This window comes from Anguilla anguilla, chromosome 14, assembly GCF_013347855.1.
Source record: "Anguilla anguilla isolate fAngAng1 chromosome 14, fAngAng1.pri, whole genome shotgun sequence".
Taxonomy (NCBI): domain Eukaryota; kingdom Metazoa; phylum Chordata; class Actinopteri; order Anguilliformes; family Anguillidae; genus Anguilla; species Anguilla anguilla.
This window is the reverse complement of record NC_049214.1, coordinates 31,861,407-31,879,564: the sequence shown is the minus strand read 5'-3', so window position 1 is coordinate 31,879,564 and position 18,158 is coordinate 31,861,407. Positions and strand designations below refer to the sequence as shown.

At 40.2% G+C, this 18,158-nt stretch overlaps 1 protein-coding gene across 1 annotated transcript in view; it reads right to left on the bottom strand.

Moving 5' to 3' along the window:
• The window catches only part of LOC118213379, a 73,828-nt gene that overhangs the window by 7,335 nt on the left and 48,335 nt on the right, over positions 1–18,158 (bottom strand). The gene's annotated exons all lie outside the window — the stretch shown is intronic.

The window sequence follows — 18,158 nt, the reverse complement described above, 5'->3', positions numbered from 1 at the left end:
AGACAAGTTACGGTGCATTCAAGTTACGTGTCTAATGTTGCCGCAGTCTGTGGAGTGTTTGAACAACTCTAACGGGCAGTGACAAATTGACTGACGTGTGATCTCGGCGGCTAAAAATTCTATTAAAAATACTGAAAAATATGCTCTCTCAACACTAAAATACTGTTTAATAGCTTATAACCTAGCCTACAGTTTTCCAGGATGTCACAAATATTTCCAGGACATTTGACAAGATCCTAATTTTCCAGATCCTTTGCATGACTGGAAAACTAGTCCCTAAGATTCCAGATTTTCAAGGATACATGGGAACCCTGGTGGAAATTTGTCTGAGCAAGGAAGCCTATTTACAATTTAGCTGCAAGGAGCAATTCCTGAGGTACAAGCAGCAGAACAACAGTTGACAAGCACAGAAAATCTATGAAGGTCGATACAAACTTTAGATATATATGTTGATGATGGAGCATACCATCAACATAGGGAATTGTCTGATGCAACAGTGATTTTTTTTCAATATTTTTTAAATATTTGGATCACTATAGCACCACCACATGGTTGGATTGGGCTACAACTTTAGGCCTGGAGTCTTAATATAGCCGCCAATATGCCTACCAAGTCTCATAATGTGTGTCATCTGGTTATGGAATTATCAGCATTTTGGAGAAAAGCCAAGCCTGCTGCAATTTCACTGACTCTAAATTTGTCCATATTTTTAAAGAAGTGCTAGAAAAGTAATGCCAGTATAAAAGTATGTGAGTTGAGCCAAAACACCAAATCATGTGCAAATTGGTTAATTTTTTGCAGGAGAAGAAGCATTGTAAGTATTTTGAATAATTCAAAAGAGTGGCACGTAACACACTTCTGGGTTAAACTTCCCCACTCCGCCTCATTGCTGCTTTGAACTTATTCAACAAATTTAACAAGCTATAGGCAGTTAACATAATGCTTAATAGCTGCCTACAGGAACAGTTTGAAATCCACAGTCGTTTCTCCATCCTTCAAATTTATTGTAATCACCTGCTGTAGCTAGTCATTTAAGATGAATTCCACTTCCGCCACTTGTACTCGTTCCAACAATGGATTAATACCACCACCTACTGAACACCACCTCTCGAGCATGTTTCAACAATGGGGATTGAGTGACTCAGCACGTCAGCCAGCCCTCAGGATCCGGTGTAATTGCAAAAACGGTGGACCTGCCAAACCTGTGTAAATCTGTTTCTGCTTCAGGTGTCATTTAGACGTATCGAACACTTTCTTGGATACAAGGCCGAGCATGAGTAACTATACGCTTATTGGCATAAGATCTGCATTGGACATTATTACCCATTTTAATCTGCTGGCTAATGCACTGCAAGCTATGTAGTTAGCTAAAGCAAGTGTACTGTAGAAAGGCCCATATGGTAGGCCTAGCACTGGTGTTGGGAAGTTTGATTCATTAAAATGAATCAGTACATTCAAGTCAGCATATCAAAATGAATCGAGTTTTCGCGTCGTTCAAGTCCTTTTTGCATATGTCACCATTAATAAAACACTCACTTGCCGAATATAGTATTCATACTAGTCCTCCCTCTCCGGCTCGAATTATTCGAATAATTAACTAACTCGAATTATACTCTTACAGCTCCGGGAAAAACGTAGGTGCTCACAACAATGGAGCTTTATAGATCAGAGAAACTATATTTCTTCTCCCACCTAGATACTACTAGTTGAAGACACTTCTTTATTAGAATGTACGCCAATTAATTAGTGAATGGCAAAGATTCAACATTCTCATTACAAATCAAAACAGTATAAGTAGCAAGTTATACTTACATTGATACTTTCTTTTGAATAAGGCAGTTTTCAGTGATGACTGCATATCAAATAAAGTAGATTGAACAAACCAAAGAATGATCACTGAAAAACAGAAAGGTACACAATAAAGATGTTTGTTAAAAATGGATGCTGGTGAATCTCTTTGATTTACTATATACATTTATTTTAAATATAAGTAATATAGTAACAAACCTTAATGATTACTAATAAAAGATCACTAAGCACACAAAGAATATCAATTCCCATATTCCCCACTTAAAGGACAACACCTGTAATTTTCATTTTTTCAGTATAGTCAACATATCCTATGAAAATACCTAAACTGACATTTTCCTACTACATTTAGCGTTCAACCAGGAAAACCATTCATTTCAGTTGTGCGCTCAAGTCGTTAAATATAGCTCAGGAAGACATATTTTCATTTTCAGAAAATACAACTTATTATGATGAAACTTATGGCCAGTGTTGTTTTTACCAAATTTATTTCCCAATGGAGCAGATGATTAATTTCGAAGAGGCCCATTTTCAGCATTTTCATGCCACGCCAAACCACTTTCCACATATCAAAAAAGCGAACGTTATTACTTTATAGAGTTGTTTCAGTAAAAAATACAGAGGCCAGGTTCTTCGTAATGGGAATTATGCTGACCAAAGTAACAGGATGTCTCTCTTTTTTGCTTCTACGTTTTACAACTTCCGGTATATCAGCATTGGATGGACAATACAGTTTTATAGTTTGTAGACCTAAAACACGCGAGTTTGCATCTTTGAGCCGTGGGTTCCCTTGGCAGATTTCCAATGCTTTTTTCCCCACAGGGATTTTGTTTTCTGCAGAAAATAAGGGCTGTGGTAAATGAAGGCCAAAGAGAGATTCACATTTTGTTCTATGAGATGAATTACACCCCTTAATATCTCAACCGTGAAATTTGAAGCCGTTTTGTGCTTTAAAAGAGTTAGTTGCTAACAAGTTGCTATATTATAATAGACTAGAAGGCATATTTAGTACTCAGAATCTCTTGGCAGATATTGAGATGTAATGAAGAAATTACATTACCTAATGACAAATAAGTCAGTTGGCCATATACCCAAGGGTACTCAAAGAGTTAGGTGAGATCATCCTTAAACCACTGGCAGGTATTTTTAGACAGTCTTTAGAAACTTGAGAAATACCTGAGGACTGGAAACAAGGTAATATCATACCAATATATAAGAAAGGAGACCGTATTGATCCAGGAAACTACAGGGCTGTCAGTTTAACATGCAAAAATACTGGAATCTACCTTTAGAGACAAGTTAGAAGTGTTTCTTGAAAATAATAACATCCTAAGGGATTGCCAGCATGGTTTTCGCAAGGGAAGGTGTAAACACCTCACAGCTAGACCAATGAGGGTTTGTAGCTGGAGGGGAAGGCATCGCGTGTTTTCCCTTGGCTGGTGTGAGTCCAAACCGGAGATGTTATTTATTTTTCCTCTGCTCGTAAGAACAGGGCACAATTATACTTAAGAATGCACTGGTTTCGTCGCCACGGGTCAGATATGAATGCGCTGCTTCATATCCCGCTTAAGACGGGCCTGAAACGGACCAGTAACATTCTTGTTACTCTCCGTTCGCAAACGGGGCTATGCTGTCATCAGAGATATATCTGATCTGTCGCCGGACTGTCAATATTCCAATGGGAGCATCAGAATATTCACAAATGAGCAGAACAACACATCAGATATATCCATGACCACAGCAAGTAAGCGTAACAGTTACTAGGTTTTACTCTCGTAATAATCTGACTCCAAATGAAATTAGAATTTAAAATTTGGTTTTAACTATACGTGGAACTTGGAGTGGTTACATTCGACTATCTTGTGCCATTATTCCTCAATATATGCTCCCGGGATTAGCACTATTGTTAAATCTCAGTTCGGTGAAGCCCCCAGAGGGTAGGAGGCTGACCACCATAATACATGCCTTCCTTTGTGCATAGATAGTTAGGAGCCCAGGACAGTGTGTATCTATCGGGCTCCTTAAGGCGAATTTGACAAGAACCGGCATATAACGCCCATGGGTCCTCTTAAGCCAAAACACCAGAACCAATACAACACCAATCCCGTTAGCGGGCAGATCGTGGTCGCCTATCTAACTTGAGGACCTCACTAAAGACTTTCGCTGTACTAGACCCCTGATCAGTAGGTCCTAGTCGTAATTGTCCCCCTGAGTATTTAATCGGAATTTCGGCTGAAAAGAAGATAAAATGGATTAGAGTCATGAAGACCACGCAAGTTAAAAATAAGAAGAATTTATTTAACAGGCAGGTAGATCATTAGCTTCAAATTCACAGTCAATTTAAAATATGGAAGGTTTTTAAAACATAAATACAGAGTAAAAAGTTCTTACCCAGCCTGTTTAGCTACACACGAAATCACAGAGCCTGCGCAGTGTGGGAAGTCGATTGCGATCTTCCCTGTTCAGCTACGCACAGAACACAGAGTATGTGCAGTGTGGGAAGTTGATTACGATCTTCCCAGATTGCTTTGTCTCCCTTCCTTTTAAGCCAAATCCCGCATTTGATCAAGGCGGCATTGCCATAAATTAACCTGGACGAATGATAAAATCTGGAATTTAGGGCCCCACCGTTTGGGGGCTGTTGTCAAAACAATTAGTGGGGAAATTGGGAAAAGGAGATGATTACCAGAGAGAACATTCGATTGGGATAGTTTTTTCCTGAGTTTCTGAAACTATGTTTTATCAAATTCTATTTGGTATGAAACATATTTCATTCAATTTCTTGGATTTTCCTGAATACGTCCATACCAAACATGTCAAGGGGATGTAATATTATACCCTTTTGTTGAACCATTTTACATGCAATCCATGTTATTACTACATAAGGCATAATGCAGCAATATAATGACAACGTGCATGGTTTGTAAGGTTTTACGGGGTTTGTGAATATGATAAACAGACGGTTTAGAGTCCAGATCCAGAAAAGAAATAAAAAGTGTGATGACAGAGGGGCCCACATAAGGGCACTGTGGTACTTTCAAGAGCAGTTGCCCCACCATTTTGCCAGAGGCCTGATGATCTTTTCACCCTTAATGGCCCCAACACACACACACCCACAACCGTAGACAAAGAGACTAGTTCCCCTTATCTTAGTCTTGTCCAGATAGCAACATTCCAGAGAGCCAACGGCTTGCTCACACAACCATAAACAACCAGTCCAGTTCCCCTTATCTCAGTCTTGTCCAGAGGTTAACAGTCCAGAGAGCCAAATGGCCTGCTCATCCAGAGGAAGTCCGAGTAACCTATTGTTTTATCACAAGGCTCTCGGGTCCTTTGAAGTACAGGATGAGTCCCAGCGTGCAGGCTCGTTCAAATGCCAGCCTTTTCTGGGTCCCAGTTTGACTCCCCTCTTACAAAGGTCATGCCTGACAAACCTTCCGGTATTCTTTGAAGAAGCTACCAAGTGTTTTGATTATAACAAGGCTTATGATATTATATACTTAGGCTTCCAAAAGGCATTTGATAAGGTACGACATGAGAGACTTGTTGGTGAAATAAAGACAGTAGGAATTAGAGGACGTATTTCAGAATGGATTCGGAACTGGCTACAGGGTAGAACATAAAGAATAGTAGTAGGAGGGATATTATCTGAGAATTGAACTGTTGGAAGTGGAGTCCCACAAGGATCAGTGCTGGGACCACTGCTCTTCCTCATTTATATCAATGACCTTGACAGGGACATAGAAAGTACATTAGTCAAATTTGCAAATGTTACAAACCTGGGAGGCCCAGCTAATAGTTTGGAATCTATTAAAGTAATCCAAGAAGATTTAAACAAAATCCAGAAGTGGGCGGAAACCTGGCAAATGAAATTTAATACAGCCAAATGTAAAGTTCTACATGTGGGAAATAAAAACCTTAGGCAGGATTACTTCATGGGAGGAACAAAGTTGGAATGTGCTCAATTTGAAAAAGACTTGGAGCAACGGTTGATTAAAGCCTTTCAGGTTCTAGGCACTCTGCTGTAGCAGTAAAAATAGGCCAACAGGATGCTGGGATATATAGCCAAAAGTACTGAGTATAAATCCAATGAAGTTATACTTATACAATACATTTGTTAGACCACACTTGAAGTATTGTGTGCAGTTCTGGGGAACGTACTGCAAGAAAGATATAGAGGCTCTGGAAAAGGTTGAAAGAAGAGCAACCAAATTGATTCCTGGTATGAAAGATATCAGCTATGAGGAAAGATGTAAAATGCTTAATCCATTTAAGCTTAGCAAAAGGAGACGGGTGATTTGATTGAGGCTTTTAAATTCATAAAGGGGATCAACAAAGCGAACTACAAGAGATTCTTTAGGTTAAGTTCTGCTATTAGAACGAGGGGACATAAGTGGAAATTAGCAAAAGGTACAGACAGGAAGAATTTTTCACGCAGAGAGTGGTCAATGTGTGGAATAGTCTGCCGGGTCACGTAGTAGAGGCAGAAACTCTGGGGATTTTCAAGACGAGGCTTGATAAGGTGCTAGCTACTATCTAGTCAGTAGGTAATCAGAGCACTTGGTACAATAATGGGTGTAATTTATCTCATAGACAAAACATGAAACTCTCTTAGGCTTACGTTAACCACAGACATAATTTTCTACAGAAAACAAAATCCCTATGGGAAAAAAGCATTGGAAATCTGCAGCGGGAACCCATAATGGAAGAAACTTCTGAGTTGGCCTACAAAAACGTCATCACGGTAACAATTTATTGTTTGCAGGATAAATCTGAGAGTTGAAGCAAGTTAAATGGCCTGAAGTTAACTGAAGTTATCAGTTTTGGTCTTTTCATAGGATATGTCGACAATACTGCAATTTTTTTAATGACCAATGTTATCATTTAAGTTTTATTTTAAAAGGTAAAATTTTCAGCCATGAAATACAGCTAATCTTTTTTGAATAGAACATGGTATTGATATCAAAGGGATATTTCACTTTGGTATAACACAAGTAATTTTGCAGAGCTTTACCCCATTGTATTTGTATCACGTGCATAGACTTACTGGCAACATCAGTAGTCCCTGATGACCATTAACGGCAGCGCCATTCTTCTTGGTTTTCTGGTTTCCAGTTCACTCCCATTAATTTCCGCGATGTCGCCAAAATAAATCTTTTTAAAACACAAACTACAGAGAATAATAGGTCGATGAAAGAAAGTACTAACGTCAGATGGTCCAAAGTTTTTCAAGCTGATAAGCTGTTTTCAGGTTTAGCTTGGTCTGACTCACAGGATATAGACTGTGGGTATAAGCCACAGACCGTATAAAAATAGGTATAAGCCTTTATATTTTTTACAGTCTCTGGTATAAGCTTAGCATCGCCCAAGACGAATGTGATTGGTTTAAATAAATATGAACAAGCCAGAGCGTTTTTTTCCCCATACCAGAATGATAATGGGTTGAGCCAGACCAAAGAGTTTCTCTTTGGCCAGACCATTCTCCAGCGCTGGCACAGTGCTGAAACGAAGTGTGGAGATAGGTCTGCCCAAGTGAGACTAGGTTTAGCTTAGCTAAATTTTAATATTTTCAGACTGGCTACTGCAAAGAAATACAGGAAGCCGTAGTTAGATTTTTAAAAATATTCACATCCATGTGAATATATTATTGTGCTAAATGATACATTGCTTAATTAAAATAACGTTTTCAGGGTCTCCTTTTTCTGTTATAAGGCAAAACATTGAAAACACCTCAGATATTTAAAAACTTGGGACCGTTTGACATTTGTCCTCTCTTTCATCAACCTATTATTCCCTGTAGTTCGTGTTTTAGAAAGATTAATTTCAGCAACATTGCAAAAATGAATGGGAGTGAACCGGGAACCAGAAAACCAGAAGGAGCGGTGCTGCCATTAACAGTCAACAGCGACATCAGGGCTGTGTCCCAAACCATATGTCAGGGTTCGGGTAGGGGGGACCCAAACGCAGAGGGAAAAGAAAACACAAATCCAAAATGGGAGGGGAACAAAAGACTTTACTGACAAAAGGCAAACAAACAGGGAACAGAAAAGGCCACGATGGGCAAAAACACAAACTCAAAAAATATCTAAACAAAACAGAAAACAAGAAGAACTCACAAATACAAGCAGGGCAGAACACGGTCAGGGCAGAACGCAGGCAGGCAGAGCACAAGGGTAATTCAAACAAACAGGTAGGTCAAACAAACACAAGTCAGGAACAAAACACAAACAGGTAAAAAACGCAGGCAGGTACAAAGGGTCTGAAACATACATCGGAAACAAACACAAGGAACCAGCACCCGAGTCAAGGGAACAGAGAACTTAAATAGACAAGGGCTAACAAGACACAGGTGAACTCAAAAAACAATCAAACCAAAAAAGGAGGGGATAACAAGACACAGGTGGGAACAATGATAGAATCACGAGACAATTGGAAACAATCATACAATTAACACAGGGAGAGCAGGACACAAAACAGAAGTGCCGCCATCTGGCGGCCCAACAGGGAAAACGCAGACAGGAACACAGGACCATGACACCATACTTCCATGCTCCGAGCGCGCATAGCGAGCATACCTCCATCTTGGAGTGCGAGTCCAAACCAAAGTTCGGAAGTGCGGAGTACGGTAGTGTGGAGCATGAAAGTTTGGTTTGGGACACAGCCCAGATTGTAGCTGTTGCAGAAAAATGTTTTATTATATTTCTTACTTTGAATATCTTTTATTTCTTTTCAGTTTGAAATGTTTGTTAGAATAGGCATTATTATAGTGACTATATTGAATGGACAGATACTGTAGTCACGTGACTGAGTTCACTTATCAGATCTAAGATGCGCATGCGTTCAGAACCACCGGGAGATTCATACGGAAAAGAGCTGTTAACGTCAATGAAGAGTCTCAGTCCGATATCGCCACATTGTAACAACTCCTAAATTTTTGGCCAGAAGGCGCACACGGTATATGATTGTTTTGTTATCTAGCTTTAATTGTGCAATTCATTATCGTATTACAACTTCGTTTGTATGGACATTTCTGTACACTAAAAGGTTGTTCCTAGCAGGCCATATTGCTGCGAAAACTTTCATGGACACTTAAAGACCACGAAAACAAAATGGCTGCTAGCCAACAGAGACTCGGTTTGTGTATATAATTCACTTGTGCTTTGTGTTTCTAAAAATAGAATATTTTATGTCGTTCCAGTTTTTCACGGTGTTTGCCTGAGTTAAAAGAAAGACAATAAACGCACAGATTACACAGATGTTGCCAGTATTCACAGCCATGGAAAACACAAAGGGTTAAGCTCCACAAAAATACTTCTGTTATAGGCTACCAAAGTAATATATATCCATTTAAGGCGAACCGTAACTCACAAGACACTACCAATCACAAATCTTACAAGAATTATTTGGAGTTTAGATTTACTGCAGAACAAAGTGTTTGAAGAATGCTAGTTACAGCAAACTTTTTAATTTATGGCAGCTTATATTCTCATGTGATCTCAAAATTTTTTTTATTATAGTTAACACATTTTTGCTGTCTGGCATTTAAACAAAATAACATGCCGTTGACAGATGTATGGATTGTTATCAACACAATAATTGGCAAATGTATTTATATGGTGATTCTATTCATAAAGATGCAAAAAAACACGTACAGTCAGTTATCAAAAATTGACACACAGATCAAAGCTAGTTAATAAGATTTTGAAGCATGTCCTGTGTGCTTCACAATCTAGCATTATTTTGAATTCGGAATATGCCACATTTCGTCCATGAAAGTCAATCAACTTCTACACGCTCTGTTGGGAAGTAGACAAATCTGTCTCTGGAATTCTTTGAGAATATGCCATTAATGCTCAACTGGGTTCAGATTTGGTGGCTGAGATGGCCGTGACATATGAATAATGTCAGTGCTGTGCTCCTCGATCCACTGTCTATAATGGATTGACTTTATATGATCATTGCAATTGCACATAACCCTGAAGACACATGGCATAAAACTACTCATGATTTGTTTCCAGGGGTATTTGTCATCTACAGAGACACCCTTTTCTGCAGGAAAATTAAATTAACATGGCGTGAACATGATCACCCTGTACCATTAAAGACTGTCATTAAGTGTGCCTTCTAAGGATGTCTGTTCACCCAACCATGCCAGATGAATGTACCGAAAATACACCATTATGGAACCACCAAAACCGTTTCCTGGTGGAAATCAGTGCTCAGATGTAGTTTGCATGGACCTCACAACTCTGGAGTATGAGCTTTGATCTGTTACCCAGCGGTTGGGATGTCTTTCCCTCATCATTCCAATGCTGACATCACAATAATGCAGTGGTGTCAAACTCTAGTCCTGCAGGGCTGCAGTGCCAGCAGGTACTTGTGGTTTCCATTCAGTCAGCAGCCAGTTAAGGCCTTCAGTACAAGGTGTGTAGATTATTTAGCCAGTTAACAGCTTAAGTGAATCACTGGTGCTGAAACACACCAAAAACCAGTAGACACTGCAGCCCACCAGGACTGGATTTTGACACATTAACCCTATAAATTCTGGGATGTTAACTTAATTAACTTGTTTAACTTGATGAGCCACATGGATGTGATAGCCACATATTTGCTGTCCTTCATTTACCCAACGGTTTACACTTCTGTGCACTACCTGTACAGGGTTGGTATTGCTTATTATTAATTATTTTAAAGGGCAACTTACCCACTGAAAAACCATATGCAGAACGTGTGATAATCAGAAAGAATATTTCTATTTCAGTGCTGTCAAGTCGAAAAAAAGACACAGCTGTAAATACAGAAAAGGAGAATGTTTCAGACATTTGGTTACTAATGCATATAGATACACATTTCAGTCTTACATTTTTGCTGCACAATAAAGCCAATAGGATCAGATGTCCATTTGGACTTATTGTACGAGTACACCAGTAAGGTGAAACAATTATGTGCAGGAACTTAAACATGAGAAACAGATGGATAATAATGAAGAACACAGGAATCCGCTATTAAGCAGGTAGAGAAAAATTCACCATGACAACCCATCATGCAAAACAATAAGCAATATGCTACATTACTGAATTAAGCAAAAAAAACTGTAGGTGACTGACATTTTACAATTTAAAGGGACTTTAATAACAAATACCATTTTTTGCATTACCATTCTGTTATGCTCAACCATACCTATTGTTTCATAGATTTTGCGATTCACTTGGACACATCAGCAGTGATGTAACCAGGGGTTATGAGTTGTTTCGGGTCTTTCAACAATGATGCACTCTCACCCAGGGTTAATCAGGCCCTAGCTTGTGTGCAAGTAGCATGTGTTGTCCATGGATCCCCCCTCTTGATCCACAGCCATCTTGACATCCTCTGTGGCCTCAGTGGCGTTCTTGATGGATTTCTTGCTGTGCTGTCCTGTGACGCCAAGGAGCTCGATGGAGTCCCTCTCCCAGGGCCTTCAGGCAACAGCTGAGGATTTGTTAGAGTGATCCTCTTCTCTGGCACAGTGGGCAAATCGGTGTCTCAACCATACCCCACAGTAAAGGTTGGCTGGGCTGGGGTGAACGTCGTAGATCAACTGGATCAGGAACTTGATCCGGAGTGGCTCATCCTTCCAGAGCTCCGCCCAAGAGATCTTCCATTCCATTACTTGCTCCCATCTGATCCACGTGCCCTGCTGCTGCATCCCCAGCATCCTACAAGGGGTAACACCCCTGCTCAAACCAGCTGACATCTCTCTTTGCCTTGGGCCTTTTCGTAGCAAGTTCTTGGGGCACTACCGAGCCCTGCACGCCCAGACGCCACTGATTCCCCCAGCAGGCTGTGCTGCAGCTGTGACTCAGCCTGGTCGACTGCCTCCTGTGCCCTCCATTTCCTCCCAGTCCTCACTTCAATGCTGGCTGTCGAGACTCTGTATTGAAGCACCTCTCTTGAACGAGTGACCATGAACTCCTGAGTCAGGCTGCTTCTCCAACTAGTGTAGTTCCAGAGGTGACTATCAGACTGAAGCAGTTGTAATAGTCCAGAACGAGGTCCCTGATCTTGTCTGGAACATGGTGCTGGACCAGCACTACTTCCACCAGCTTGTGTGGTATGGACCTGTAGGCGCTGGCAAGGTCCAGCTGCAGAGGCTCTGCAGTTCCCTAGGTCTTGCTCCTGTGCTCAGTTGCTGTAGGAGCTGTTGGAGGTGCTGGTCAATCTCCTCTTTAGAGCATGCGAGGTGGCCACTTCCTTTCTGCCCAAGCAGCTGCCTGGTGAAGCCAAAAGGGTGCGTGATGAAGGCTGCACACTTCCTGGCCCTCTCTCTGCCCCTCCTTCTGTGCCACTTTGCTCTATGGAGAGTGAGAGAGTGATGAGCTTCCTCCTGACGATGTTCTGGGTTCCGGGCACTGTGGGGTGACTCCGAGCCTGGCTCCTCCTGTATCTCACCTGATGCTGCTTCTGTGCATTGCACCACTTGCAACCACTTGGGTTTTTGTAGACCTTGCTGCATACACATACTGCACTCATAGTTGATTTTTTAAAATGTTTTTTAGCTTGGGTTGTTGCCTGTGTGTCTGTCCGGCTGGGGTGCTCATTCTCTCCCCCTCTCGTGGCATCCCTGGGGGTATTTCTGTGTAGGGGTTTCTGTAGCTTGTTTCTGGGCTCTTCCTCTCAGGAGCTGCAGGTTGGGGTGCTAACCCTCCCTGCTTTGGTTGCCGTCTCTCTGAGCTGTCCACTGTCTCTCCAGCTGTCTCCACATTCTAATGCTTTAATCACCATACCTAGAGTATATACCTTAATCTTACCTGTCATATTTACCCATGCCATAAAGAGTCAATTGTATTGCTTATTATGTATGCATTAGGAGACTTTAAATTGACTTTAAATTAAACTGAAAAGGCTATATAATTGCATGATATATTATCCTAACCATTACTGCATCTACAATATAGACCTGCACACCTGGCAGAATCAGAATCAGGTTTATTGGCCAAACATGCTTTTTACACATGTAAGGAATTTGACTACGGTTCACAGTAACTCACACTCACACTGTACTTACATTCAACACTGTCAACAACAACAATGACAAACAACAGCAAGAGTAGGTTTTACCTACAGTAAGCAGTAGTGCTATCATGCACAGCAGTAAAGTGCATGTGCATTGAATAAATATGTAATAAACATGAGGAGTATACCTTACCATACAGTACTATACCCAGCAAACACAAAGCATGCATGGAAGCTAATGTTCTAGTCATATATATTAAGAAAAGATTTTTCATGCATAGAGGTCGTTAAAACATTCTTACTGCAATATGTAATTATACAGGAAATGCATGCACGTTGACATTTCAGTGAAACAGTGATACCTTCATTTCAACATGTTGTTTTCTGGTAGGCTGCACATAAGATGTTTATAAGCCTATGATTACTTAAGGTAAGTTCTGCACTATTACATAATGCTGCAATATATCCCACTGGACATCTACAGTCAGACACTTAATTGTATGTACAATGTAGATGCATAACGTGTATTTTATTATATTGTAAAATATAATCTTACCTAAAAAATTCTCTTCTGATAATTGCTTAAACAGGACAGCTGCAAATATGATTCCAGAAAGTAGTATTGTTCCTGTACCTGGGGCATTTGCCAAAAGCTCATGGAGAAGAACTGATTTGAAGAGAATTGAGAGATAATTAAATTATGCACAGAACACGGAAAGAGAATTAAAACTGAGAAGGACAATATGAAAATGTTCAGAATTAAGTATTTTTCCAGTACAGTTCCTACCTTGTGCATTGTGCAACAAATGACCTTACACTGACCATAATATTGCTATTACCAGCTAAATACTGAACAGCAGAAAAAATAGTCAAGTTGATGATGTTGGACATAATTTTTGAAGCGCATAGTTTATGTTAAGTAATCACATATAATAAATAAAATTATGTAGCTTATTGCATTCATGACAAATTTTTATATGCCCTAAATTATTTTTGATTTATGTCTGACATAATAATTTCCATTATTCATAAATGCACAATGTTTACTGATACTTCATTGATTGCTTACATCATCACAAAAACAGGGCCCATAGGGAAAATAGTGCTCTACTTCAGCAAAGCCATACACACGTAAATTAATAATAAATGTTTGCTAAAACCATATCAATAACTTATTTACTTTTTAAACCATGTGATATAGAAAGGAAATGAAACCTATGTTAAGCCACAAAAACTGCTTGATGCGGTACATACACTTACTAGAATTTACCCCTGTTGTAATGACAAACTTTTCCAATCGCAGCGCCTTGTTTGTGAATCTTGTGTAACATGTACCTGTAAAAAGAAGCCAGGAAGGTTTCAGTCACACAAAAATGGCCAGTCACCCAACCACGACACACTAATAGCTTGGGTCAAAAATATTTGAGTACTGGTGAGCATTGGGTCGCTGGAGAAGTGGATTAGTCTCGGCTGTGCCGGCTGGTGGCGAGAGCACACGCACCTGGGCTGCGTTAGCTAATCAGCCCAGGTGCTTAAAGGTGTGCTGCTCTCCTCAGTTCGGGGCCGAGACCAGGAGCTCACACTGAGTGCATTTTGGATTTTTGTTTCATTCTGGTTCAAAGGCAAAGAAACGGAAAAGTTGGTCAGCGGTCCCAACAGCATTCTTAAAGGCACTCCTGGGTATTAATTAATTTTGTCTTTGTTATTTTTGTTTTTTGTTTTAGTTAATTGTTTTTGCTCGGAACCCGTGAGGGGGAAGGGTGAAGGCGTGATCTGCGCCAGGGCAGTACCATTCACAGCTTGCTATGCCAGTGTGAGAGATCTGAACTAAAGGCAGGCAGAGACTAGATGCCAGTGTAGGGTGTTCTGAATTGGTTTGGTGTGACATTGGGGAGGTGGAAGACAGGGTGGGGAGCAGCAGCCTGGACCAGCTGCAGTGGTCTGATGGTACAGGCCAGTATATACCGTTCAGGAAGGTGTTACAGTGGCCCAGACGAGAGATTTCCTGGGCTTGTATGAGTAACTAAGTGGCCTCTCAGGTGAGGGAACGGGCAGATTCTACTGATGTTGTGAAGGGAGAACCTGCAGGTCCAGGTGACTATGACATAAAAATGTGCCAATAAGCACTGTCAGATAATTACATTGCTTAATGTTTTACTGTACGTTTTATGATTTTTCACCCATTTTTACCAAAAAAGTTTTCGTTAGATTAACAGAGTAATTGATACAGCATATTCAAGATGACAGACCCTTAGGGTAAAGCCACACATCCTTTGATGAGAAACGACTTCGTAGTCGCCTCCAGTAATTCATTTTCTATGGACAGGCCAGCGGTGCATAATGGAAGCAGACTGGTGAGTGGTGTGGTGCTATGTCTGCATTTGTACTCCATCTTTGTTCTATGAAAATGAAGCTGTCCAAGTAGCTCACTCCGGCCATCAAAACTCATATCAAACTTTCAAAGTAGGTGTTTTAGATTGAACATGAACCAAGCAACTGCTTGCCTATTTCTCACCTAAAATCCATCCATCCATCCATTATCTATACCTGCTTATCCTGGGCAGGGTTGTGGGGGGTGCTGGAACATATCCCAGCATGCATTGGGCGAGAGGCAGGATTACACCCTGGACAGGCTGCCAATCTATTGCAGGGCACACACACCATTCACTCACACACTCATACAGTACCTATGGGCAATTTGGAGTCTCCAGTTAAGACTACCTGCATGTCTTTGGGAGTACCTGGAGGAAACCCACGTGGATGGGGGGATGCATGCAAACTCCACACAGAAAGGCCCAGACCGTGCCCAGTGAGCCATGCGCTTGAATGCGCCCCTACACCGTATGACATTGATTCCGGAAAACAGAGCCCAAAATCGCATGTGATATTGGCAGCAATAAATTATACAAATGTTCACAAAATACTGTATTATAAAATAAAAACCTACCAGGAAGTGTATATGGAGCCACCTTAAATATCACAAGGATCCTCATGAGATTTATAGTACTGCCAACATAAGCCTCTCCAATAGAGCCTAAAAAACAAAAATTACATCAAAGTGGTGACAAATCTGTAACTGTAATTTTTTACGCTTTTCTCTCCATTTTCTCTCTAATTTAGGATGACTAATAAACAATGTTAATAAACTATTCTTATATTAAAACTGACTTAAAATTATACATCCATAAGAACAAGCAATAGGTTTTAAAATACTGCCATATCAAAGCACACCTAAAGATGGCATGATACCCCTAGAGATGCTATGTGTGCCAATGTACAATAAAGAAAAAGAAAAATATAAAAGTAAGGGCTGCTGGGTGGCTCAGCATGTTAAGGCACCAATATAAATATGATATGGAGCACGGCTGAGCTCCATGGTCATGGAAGGTATCTGCAGGGTAAGACACAATTGGCAATTAGGTCAGTTAGGGGTCTCTTCCCTGTTCATTGCTCTCTGTAGGGTTGGGTATCGACACCCGGTTCCGAATTGGAGGCAGTTCCAAATTGCCATGAACCAGGAATTCATTAAGAAAGGTTGGTTTCAGATTTGCTTATCGAATCCTGAAAATATATTTTCACTCACATTCTCGCTGAACGAGTGAAATGCATGGAGCATCAAAAAAGTCTATAAACGTTCAACTGCCAGGACCAGCTGCTCTAACATCCACATTCCTGGTTAAGGCATGCATCATCACAGCTTGTAGATGGTGGTTTACAACATGGCTGACCACAGTAAACTGTTTAAAGTGTGGGTCAATTAATTTCATGCAAGGGAGGAAGTACCTCCAGTATTCAGCATTGCACCACTTTTGATGAGCACCAAAGTCCCAGTAACACCCCAGATTGAGTTAGAGCTAGTAGCGAATCAAGTAACGAACAAAGCAAAAAACAGCATACGTTAAACTTTTATACGGCAAAACAGAGAATGATATTTGTTTCTCTTAGATACAAGTTCACAGAATAGTATCACCTCCTCCAGCTCATCCCCAGAGAGCACCATTTCTAAATGTTTCTTTATTTTGCTCTGTTTTTACCAAAACAAAGGAAAAGACACCTTATCTTCATTATTGACAATTTTCAATTTTTGTAGCACCCGCAATCTGCTAAGATTTAAGGGTAGTTTTTGTTTTGAAAACATTTTGGTTTCTTCCTCAAAAAATACTATATAAATCGGAACGAGGATTCAGTAAGGACTGTATTCAAAAAGCAGAGTCAGAATCGATAAAATCCAAATGTTACCCAACCCTACTCTCTTGTGACCCCTATAGTTAATTGGCTGGTACCCCACATGTTGCGGAGGAAGCCATTTACGTCTACACTCTCCAAAATCAGCCACAGGAATTACAGCATGAACATGACTGAAATTAGCTAATGGGACATTAAAAATCAGGGAGGGAATTGGGCATAGAAAACTTAAATAAATAAAAAACAAAGTAAAACAAAGCAGACAGACTTACTTTCAATATAACCCCATATGGCGAATGCGATGGACATCAGGATGCATGGAACGGAGACTTGAAGGCAATATAGCAACACAGCTCTGTTGCTTTTACCTAAGCAAATAAAAATGCAGTATTCACACACATATTGTCATGTTTTGGGCTTTTGTATGATTCGCTACATTATGTGTACTCCTGGTTGCTGTAGTTTGAATGGGAATGACCTCAGCGAGCATCAGTCATGTAGTTCAGTTAGACTGCTGTGTGAAAAAATATCCTGTAATGGCAGCCTGGTTTTCATGACCATTTGATTTACTTCCATAATAAAGGTAAGTAACAATATATGTATTTAGATGGACCCTAGGTGCCTGGGCCTGAGTTTTTGGTGGCCCTAAACAACACTTTGCATGTGGTCCCTAAAAGTTCCCATCACAACCACTAAATTACTACGGAGGTATTTTTTTAGCAAAAGTCACAAATCTGTAGAATGGTTTCACATTTGTAAATGGAGTTTCACAAATCTGTATAACTGATTCATAAATTTGTAAATTAATGTGAGAATACATGCAATAACAGTTTCAAAACTTCAGTAAAGACTCAGTAATTACACCCTCTCAAATCAACCTCTTACATCATCTCGATATTTTCACCAAATTTTGCAGTGTACCTTGATTTGAAAACTTGTAAAATGGGATTTGTAGTTGTGCTAATACTAACGCTCTGAAGGAGAGTGACAATGTCTGTTCTTCCAACCAATTAGATGAGTGGATTTGGGATGACGCTATACTGCCATTATTTTCCATCACTGACAAGACTTTGTGGGTATAATGATTCAACCTGCACAAGCATGAAGGATACTATCCATACTGACAGTTGTACTGACAGTCTGAAAGGTAAGAAGTAGAACGTACTGCAACA